This window comes from Sebastes fasciatus, chromosome 2, assembly GCF_043250625.1.
Source record: "Sebastes fasciatus isolate fSebFas1 chromosome 2, fSebFas1.pri, whole genome shotgun sequence".
In the NCBI taxonomy this organism is placed as follows: Eukaryota; Metazoa; Chordata; class Actinopteri; order Perciformes; family Sebastidae; genus Sebastes; species Sebastes fasciatus.
This window is the reverse complement of record NC_133796.1, coordinates 19,178,072-19,188,098: the sequence shown is the minus strand read 5'-3', so window position 1 is coordinate 19,188,098 and position 10,027 is coordinate 19,178,072.

Genomic DNA, 10,027 nt, shown 5'->3' with positions numbered 1-10,027 from the left:
GCGGTGAAATGGGACAACCCATAGCTCAGTAATATCACATTTCAGTAACTTCAATACGATGTGAAGCAGCAGTATTATGATTTTGAAAGCTTCTCTTTAATGTTTGATGTTTGAGTCGCGAAGCGGATCATCTTTTTTTTGTGTTAAAGCATGACCTTTTCTTGGTTTGCATGTAAATATGTTTAGAATTACCATTTAATGCATGACAACAGTTTATTGTCGCAAGTAAGCATAGCAAAATCTATTCAAATACAGCCATATTTATTAATAAGAAGTACAACAAACCCAAGGCAACATGCAAAATAATGAAACCAGTGGGCAACTCCGGGTCTGAGAAGTGAAGCCGATGCTGAAGTGCCTTAAACTTGCATTCTGTCTAACAGCCAGCAGGGGGCGACTCCTCTGGTTGCAAAAAGAAGTCTGATTGTATAGAAGTCTATGAGAAAATGAGCCTCACTTCTCACTTGATTTATTACCTCAGTAAACATTGTAAACATGAGTTTATGGTCTCAATCGTTAGTTTCAAGTCTTCTTCAATACAGAATGATGTTCATTTAGTAAATTATGGTCCCATTTAGAGTCAAACAGACCATAATGTAGGGTATGCTTTAGGGCGTGGCTACCTTGTGATTGACAGGTCGCTACCACGGCGTTGTCCAGTCTGTTTTCGTCTTACAACATTAACCCTTTCACTGTGTCATTTCAGTCCATGAAAGTTAATTATAACATTTGTGGTCGCCTGAAAATGTCTTATTCGGCCTTTGGTTGTACTTAGCTCCGCCCTCTTGTGTCACTTCTGGTTGCAAATAACCAAGATGGTGACAGACAAAAATCAAAATGGCGACGGACAAAATGCCGAACACAAGTTTTCAAAATGGCAGTCCGAAGTCCACTTTACTTTTACATAAAGTACTCATTTTGTTATATTATGAGCCACTATAACTGAGTCACAGATGTTATTGATGTGGATCACAAAACAAAAATGTGCAATATTACTCCCTAAAAACGTGACATTAAGTTTCTTCCACTCTCCACAAACTTAACTTCAGAGACACATCTGACTGCCTACCCACCAACAAAACCGACCCATTCTTACATCTGAGCAAGTCATTCATGTTCATTTAGATTCCATTTAACTTCTTTGAAATGCGTAACATAGATAATGGGTTGTTTGCTATTAGCTTGTGTCTGATAAGTTCAATCAAAGAGCTAATGAGGACATAAAAGAACGATGGATTTCTTTTCTATTAATTCAGTTCAACAACAAGTTCAACATATACCCGAGGACTAAATGTAACTGGTAAGAGAAAGCCGGCTCAAGACTAGTGGATCCATGTGTAAACATCACAATTCACTATTGTGCACTCTGCAGCTATAATATTGTTCTTGTAGGAGATCAGAAATCATGGAGCAATCGGCTCATTAGCAAACTAAACAGATGTATCTAACTATGAAGCAAGGAATCTGTCTGTCTGTCCCTCAGTGTGTTATTTGCATATCTCGAGAGGAGTGCAGCGTCGAATGTGGTGCAATTTGACCAGATGGTGGCACTATAATAAGTAACTTTACATTTTGGCCTGTAACTTTTGAACCGTAAGTCTCAGAAACAAAATCTTTTTCCCCTGGAGTCCAGACGAAACTATCAGTATAAACCATGCAAATTTGCGTCTATACTGATTTTCTGCCATTTTGAATTTATCCAAATCTGATTTTTTTTGCTACTCTTCCCGCAAATGTTGAACAATTGTCACCAAATTTGGTACAGAACATCTCTGTTTTGTTTTTTGTTTTTTTTACAGGTTGTTGATGTTCCATACAGTTTTGCTATATTATATTATATTATTATATTATATTATATTTGCAATATTGCCCTCACAGTTAACTCAAATACTATGGGCAGGACTTATATTACAAAAAAAGACCATATCTCCTGAACGCGTTGTGCTATTGCGACCACATTTGGTGGACATATGTACATAGGATGTCTGAGTGACCGTGGCAAAGTTGGTGCCATTTGGCCGATAGGTGGCGCTGTAGCAGCATCATCTAACTATGCAGGAAGGAATCTCTGTCTGTCTGTGTATGTACAGTATGACTGCCCTTCCCATATCTCGAGAACCGTTCATCCAATCAACTTCACATTTGGCGGGTACAAGCAGCCATACTGTGGTTTTCTCAACAACGCTGCATGCAGAACTTCTGGGGGCCAAGCAATCTGCCCGTTCTGGACGGGCACTGCACTAGTTCTCTATAAATATGCATATATTCTCTTTTCCCACTTTGTAGACACACACACGGACACTGTGTCCAATAATGTGTGGGAGGGTGCTGGTCATTTGTTAGTCTGGTGTCTGGTCTGATGCTGACATTTAGCTCTGCATAATATAACAAACGAAGCTAATCATTTATTCGCGGACGGCAGCAGGAACACGGAGAGGTGTGTTGTTAGAGCTTTGCACAGACTCACAGAGTGCAACTATAACTCATGATGCTACTTGTTTCTCTCAGATCAGATCCAACACATACATGTATACATACCACAGCAGAAACATGTCTAGTGATCTAGTGCATCCTCTCCTCTCTGTGACTGCATATAAATTAGATATTTATTCATGGGAACAGACCAAGCGGACACACTGTTTTGAATGTATCAACCAAATGACCACAGCATGACAACCAATATTATGTGAGACTCATTTATTAGTCTGGTAATCAGTTTGATCTGATGCTGGCATTTACTGTCATGACAACACTCAATAAACTAACAACAGGAACAGAGTGAACCACAACAGCACAACAAAGATGCTTTCATCCAGATAACAAATGATATATTGGATATTTTCCCACAGTAGCGAATATCTGCTTTAACTTAATATGTAAACAAGCAGTCAACACTTGTCTAGTCTACCATCTTTAATGTCCGTACACCATCTCTGTTTCTCCTACACAGTAATTGAAATGGTCATGCAGTAAGGGAAACTGAAAATTAGTTTTATAGATCTGGATTCAGGCGTTTTTCTGGTGAGTCCCCAACTGAAGAGTGTTTTTTGTAATGAAACTGGGCCCCAGGTGACAAACCAAGTAGTAGAAGAACATGAGCCAATGAGCTTGAAAATTAAAAGGTCAGCTACTATATCGTGAAACTAAATGTTGGACAGAATCTAAAAGAACAAGCAGAGATTGATTATATATAATTAATGTGTTTACCACATTTCATGGCGATCCATATAATGGTTGTGGAGGCATTTCAGTCAAAAGCAAAAATGTGTCAGTCATATATCTTCATCCTCCAGGCACCCTGAATGTTTGTACGTTTCATGGTAATGCATCCAATAGTTGTTTAGATATTTCAGTCTGGACCAAAGTGGTGGGCTGACCAACAGACTGACCTCACCACACTTAAAGGATCACTGTGTAACAATTAGTGGGATCTATTGGCAGAAATTAAATATAATATTAATAAGTATGTTTTCATTAGTGTATAATCATCTGATCATCTAATAAGAATCGTTGTGTTTTCGTTACCTTAGAATGAGCTGTTTGTATCTACATAGGGAGCGGGTCCTCTTCACGGAGCCCGCCATGTAACATTACTTTCACTAAAAGTTCTTGTTTTTGCCACTGACAGGCTCAGATTGTTATTATAAGTGTCTGACAACATTATGGAAAGGACACTACAGAGAAATAAAATGACCTTTTGCTTGATCCGGTCTGTTTGTTATTGTGTCCAAGTCCCACTTAAGGAGAAGTCTCGTTGTGACATCTGAATATCCGTATACTCTGGCTCAAATAAATACGGGCGGCGATCGAATTCAAAGACCTCATCAATATTGTTGAAATCATCTAGATATTCAGCCATGACATTGAAAATCTTTTAGGTAACACTAAGCTACGTTTTCTGTACTCCAACACAACAAACTCTGAAGACGTTTCCACCATGGATTTATTCCACTATTCCACCGTTGTCTTCCGGCAACACGTCACCTCGACAGATTTTAGAACGAGACTTCTCCTTGAGCGAGACTCTTTCCATAATGTCAGACACTTATAATAATAACAATCAGAGCCTGTCATGGCAAAAACACACACTTTTAGTGGACGTAAATGACGGTGCCAGCTTGCCCCAATAAGATTACGTTGCAACCCATTTAGCAGCTGCCATCTACAGCTCTCTCCCTTAAAGGGACTATTTGTAACTTTCAGAAATGCTTGTTAACAGCGACACCTGTGGCCGTTAAGTCAACGAAAGTCAGCGTCGGGCTCGTGCTTGCTCGCTCTAAATAGACATGAACAAGCATCGCTCAAAACAGTGAGGCGACACACGTCAGCCAAAACCACAATATCACTCTATATTTCACCTGCTTGGCAGTAATGTTAGCTGACCAGACGAAGGTCTCTCCATGAATTACTGCTGATCCTAGTGTTGGCTTTTCCTGCTTCAGCCTCCAAAAGCGGGTCGGTGCCGGGGCTGAAGCAGGAAGAGAAACTTTATCACCTCCCGACTGCGCCCGCAGGGAGACACCGGCACCCGGTCGGAGACGACAACGTTTATCGCTGCGGAGCCCCGTCACTTCACAAGACACGGGAAACCTCTGTTGGTCTGGAGGAGCTGCAGCATTTATTTCTGCACAAACGTCCACTGTACATTCACTAGATATTCTCAGAGCTAAACTAACTCTTCTGCAGTGTTTGTGTGCGCGCGTTCACGTCCAGAGGTGGAACGAGACAGCGAGAACGTGCGCGCTCTGTGAGTGAAGGCAAGCAGGCAGCGGAGGAGAGACTCCGGTCACACGCGAGCGCGCATGGTATCCCGACCCGGTAGATTTATACCTGTAAAAAGTTACAAACAGTCCGTTCAATACAGGACCAGTTTCAGAAATTGTTGTTGCTATAAGTCAGTTAGACACAAAAACATGGAAAATAGGGTCCAGGTTGAATAATACAGAAGTTACCCTTTAAAGCCAAAAGAAAAGAAGCCTAAAATCTCGACTAGCAGAGCTCCTTGTGTCAAATGGACTTCAAGAAAGGAAGCAGTTCTGATGGCAGGAGGATGAAGGCTAATTGTAACTGTAGTTATACGAGAAACAGCTCAAATGAACTATTATCTTTGTAGGTTTGATCTATAAATAAAATATATGAAATTGAAAATGATAAATAGTGCAAGATAAAGGACAGTGTGTCATTTCAAACAAATGTTTGACAGTTAATCAAACGTTTTAACACAGACAATACTGTTCATCTGTCTTTGTTGCACTCCAACAGCAACAGCTGCACACTTGTTAAAGTGTTGTGTTTTTGGTTTTGTTCATTTGTTTTATGACGTGTTGCTGTGCTTTGTACTTCTGGGCCACCAGAGTAAATACCTCCTGCTGCATTATTCCAGTTACCTCTGAGACTTCTACTCAGTTGATCTGAAATCTCTCTAACAACATCTCTGGTGTAAAATACATACGGGGAAATACTGTGTTGCTATGACTGCAACGGCAAAATTGTTGTCTCTGAGGTCATGGCAAAACAGTCTCCACAAACCATTACTCTAAAATGCTGTGACAACCACTTTTATTCATTATATTAGAAATGTTACAGTTGAGTGAGCCTCTCTGTCTCTCTCTGCTCCTCCTGAAGCCATTGAAAGCATCGTTTTTTAAGGCAACCAAAAAACAATTAAAAAAAACAGGAAAGTGATCTGAAGTCACAAATTCCCCACACAGTTTGCAATATAATCTACTGCTGTATATTGCTGTGTACTCGTCAGTGGGTCTCATTTGGCTGCATGCCATTATGATAGTTTCATGTGTGATAATTTGCATCAGTGCTTTATAGCATCACTGTAATTAAATATAAAATTAGCTTTGTTTTATGAAAACTATACAAACTCACACTTTTGCCGCTGAAGCAGATTTTTTCGGTTGATGTATTCCTGCTCGGAGGTGGAGGACGGTGGAGGACGGTGGTGGACTGTGGTGTACTGTACGTTGCATGGATTGCACAATGTAGAATTCCATTAAAATTTAATCTCTGGGTTGTTATCACATAACAGTTTTATAAATTGGATCTCATTTTCAGCATCATGTAGCTGGGTGCAGCGACTGTGAAGCAGAACAGTGATTACATGGGTCATAGTATCATGGTACACAGCAACAGTTGGTGAATACTGAAGCAGCAAAGCTGTAGCGTTGGAGATATTGGTAGTGAAGAAGAAAAGCCTGTGACCTTGCCAGTTCAAGTTTGATGAATGAACTGAATAACACATTCCCCTCCTTTAATAACTTCGGTCCAGATGCCCTTGAATAATGCCGTCACCTTCCACCTCCTCTGGTGGAGCTGCTCAGTGACCGATGACCCATGGTTGTGATGGTGAACGAATGTGAACTATATGCTTTAATACATTGTCTTCCCAGAAAAAGAAACAACTAACATCCTCAAAAATAGAAAAATTTAATAATTACCATGGATCTGGTTCGATTTATTGATTCCATGATCAACGATCCAATATCATTGATGCAAAGTGAAAACACCAATACATATCCTCATCTTTAAGATACGCCTCCTTCCTACAGAGCTCAGTAATAAAATTGTCAAATCATATTTTAGTTGCATTTTGTGAGTTAATATAAATGTAACTGATTGTGCATGTGCATATGATACCTTCTCATATCGATCGCAGGCCCCTGAATTGAATAAATAGAAATCGTATCGTGGCAGACTTTGTGATATCAGCAAATATCGTATCGTTGTCCAAAGATTCAATATGATATCGCAATGTGATGAAACTTAGCATTTTTTCTGCAATAGAAAGTTGCAAAGTGACATGCAACAAAGGTCGAACCAGATGCATCAACTTTCCCAGAAAGCTCCACGAAATTAGATTGAAAAGGGTAGCCAACACGGGGCAGCATGGATAAAGAGTCAGAGTCATTAAAGTAACATAAATACCATCTAAGGTAGGAAGCAGTGTGAAATACCATGCACCACAGAAAAGTCATTGGCTTGAGAACATTTGGGAATACTAGTTGGTGGAAACACATGAATCACATTTTCCTTTTTCCAGCTTGTTGGGAAAAATCTGCATCTTGCATGAATTATATCAATAAAATTAATGAAAACTAGCAGCTGTAAACTGACTGTACAAGACACGTCTCCTTCTAAACTGACCTAGTTTTAACACCTGAACATGCACCATGATTGAGAGCTCATGGAAAATAGTTAGCGAGCGAGCAGAGTCGAAATATCTCCAAGTAATGGATAAGTGGCACAAACCTACACAGTGCGTCCGAAATCACATACTTCCTACTAATATGTGTACAATCGTTCAACATACTTATGTGTGAATAAACATTAGTGTGTATCCTTTCGAAAGCACTGAACTGTTATTTACATCGTCACTTCCTGAGAGCCTCAGACCTTGTAACCCATGACAACCTCATGTGACCAAAACAAGGATTTGTGAGATTCAAAGTCTGAACTAGCTCCAGCGCCCCCGCGACCCCGAATGGGATCAGCGGTTACGGATAATGAATAAATGAATATATTACGCCTAGCAAAGTGAAATCTTATACTTAGACTTAAACTGAAAAGTCATTGATGTTACAGAGCTGTCTGTCAACATCTGTAATGAACTACTACTGCATTGGATTGTGGGATATTTATGCCACCGTAGTGTCCAGCGTTGCATACTGTAATATTACACCGGAAATAGTATGCAATTCATGTACTGTTGGTTTCATACTAAGGTTTCGGACATACAAAAAAATCTCACATACTGTTTTAGCGTACTAAATAGCATGTTAGTGTGGAATTTCAGATACAACCACAGCTTTTGATCTATGTTTGTTAATCTAAAGTGTGGAGTGATTCATGCAGCGCGTGACCTAAAGTGGTCATTATTTCATAATGGAAAAGAAACTTCAACATGTAAAGGTTAACTATGTGGGAATCTGATGTATTGCCAGCCCTGAATCCAGTCTGAACACGATATCTGACTGCTCCTTTTTGTAATCAATGTGATGACACTCTAATCAACTCATTACTTATTAATTCCTCCTCACTGCACCATAGCTGTGTAGGTGTCACTGCGCAGGTGGGCCCCCTGACGCTGCTCTGCTTCATTCCATCACTGGCTTTGTGGGTGATTACACTTAAATCTGCATATATGAGGTGCTTTCACCTGTGTTCAAATGTGAGGTTAATTAAATCCGATATGAAGGTCATTTACCACTTCCAGACTTTACATATTGGAAATTGTAGACCTTCTAGTACACCATAGGCTTTTTTCACAAAACACATTTTGACATGTAACTGTAGGAAACGCCTATGTGTAAATAATCAAATGAATGATGGCTGGATTCCATTTAGCTGCTTCAGTTTCAGGTCCTGGTATTGTGCATGCTGGCTCACTGGGCCACTTGAATAGATCAGAGCCACCGTTGATGTTATTAGTAACACTTTTTTTTTTTTCCTAATGTGACAAGTTAAAATCTGCTGTGAAAAGGGCCTATTACTTTTTTTTTAATTGGTAGCACATTTCTCAATACTGAGATGTGACTGAACTGTGGCTCAATTTTCATTGCTTTGACAATGTTTATGTTTTTAATATTAGTGTAGTGGCCATTTGTCAGAAAAATCTAAATCAAACTTAAATCAAATGACCACTGATGCACCATGGGTATGTGGTATAAACAGACAAATAAGACCATTGTGCATGCAAAGTTTCTACAAACAAACAAAGAAATGGCTATCGCTGCGTCTATATATACTAAACAAGAAAATAATTAAACTAAACAAATAACTAGCAAAAGAAAACACCATCAAAAATCTGTTCATCTACATCCTGCTACATCTACTGTACATGGAGGAATTCTTTGCTTCATATGGGTGGAAAGTTTATGACCACCAGCCAAATGAACAGATGTCCCTCCTGGACGTGATGAATGCTGGCTGTGTGGACGTATCTGCAGAAGATTGCCAGAGATGAATCAGGCATGCAAAAACATTCTTTTCCAGGCGATTTGTAAGAGAGGACATAAGGTTTGGATGAGAACTTGTGGCCAAATGCAGAGCACAGCCTTGACTCACGCTGTTGTGTTTCTAGCTATCATATATTTGTGGATATAGTTTTATATTGCATTACTGTAGGGTTGCAACTAACGATTATTTTCATTGTCGATCAGCCTATCGATTATTTTCTCAATTAATTGATTAGTTGTTTGGTCCATAAAATGGTGAAAAATGTTGATCAATGTTTCCCAAAGCCCAAGATGACGTCTTCAAATGTCTTGTTTTGTCCACAACTCAAAGATATTCAGTTTACTGTCATAGAGGAGTAAAGAAACCAGAAAATATTCACATTTAAGAAGCTGGAATCAAAGAATTTTGACTTTTATTCTTAAAAAAAGTACTCAAACCGATTAATCGATTATCAAAATAGAAAAAAGTCAATCGATTAATCGTTGCACCTCTACATTACTGGAATTACTTTAGTTTCATTTCATGCACTTAGAATTATTCAGTTAAAAAATGGCAAAACAATAATGAAGCATTTCTGATACTTACATATACTGGACGGTAGCCCAATCCATGCAATAATCACTCAATACATATCACTTTTAGTTAAAGGAACATTATGATTTGTAAAATGAACAAATGACAACAAAACGTAGCCTCCAAACTGGCAACAGGCATCATCAGCCCTCAAAGGTGACAACGGATGATAGAAGGACTCTGGACTTTCATAAGATTTTATTTGACAAACAGGTAGAGTGTGATATCTGTGATTTGATATTGTTCACTTCCAGCTGGTTATGAGTTTCCTTTCGGCTCACAGAGAGATGCTATTCAGTGGCAGCTCATGTGGGATCACTGTGTGTCTCCTGAGTGTTGTGGTGTTACTATTTGATTTGATTTGATTGCATTGTGCTGCATTACAACATGCAGGGAGTACCATTATCTGATACATTAACTGAAATTGTCTGCTTTTAAACAAATAAAGCTGAAATATATTGGGTTTAGATGATCTAATATGTTATAA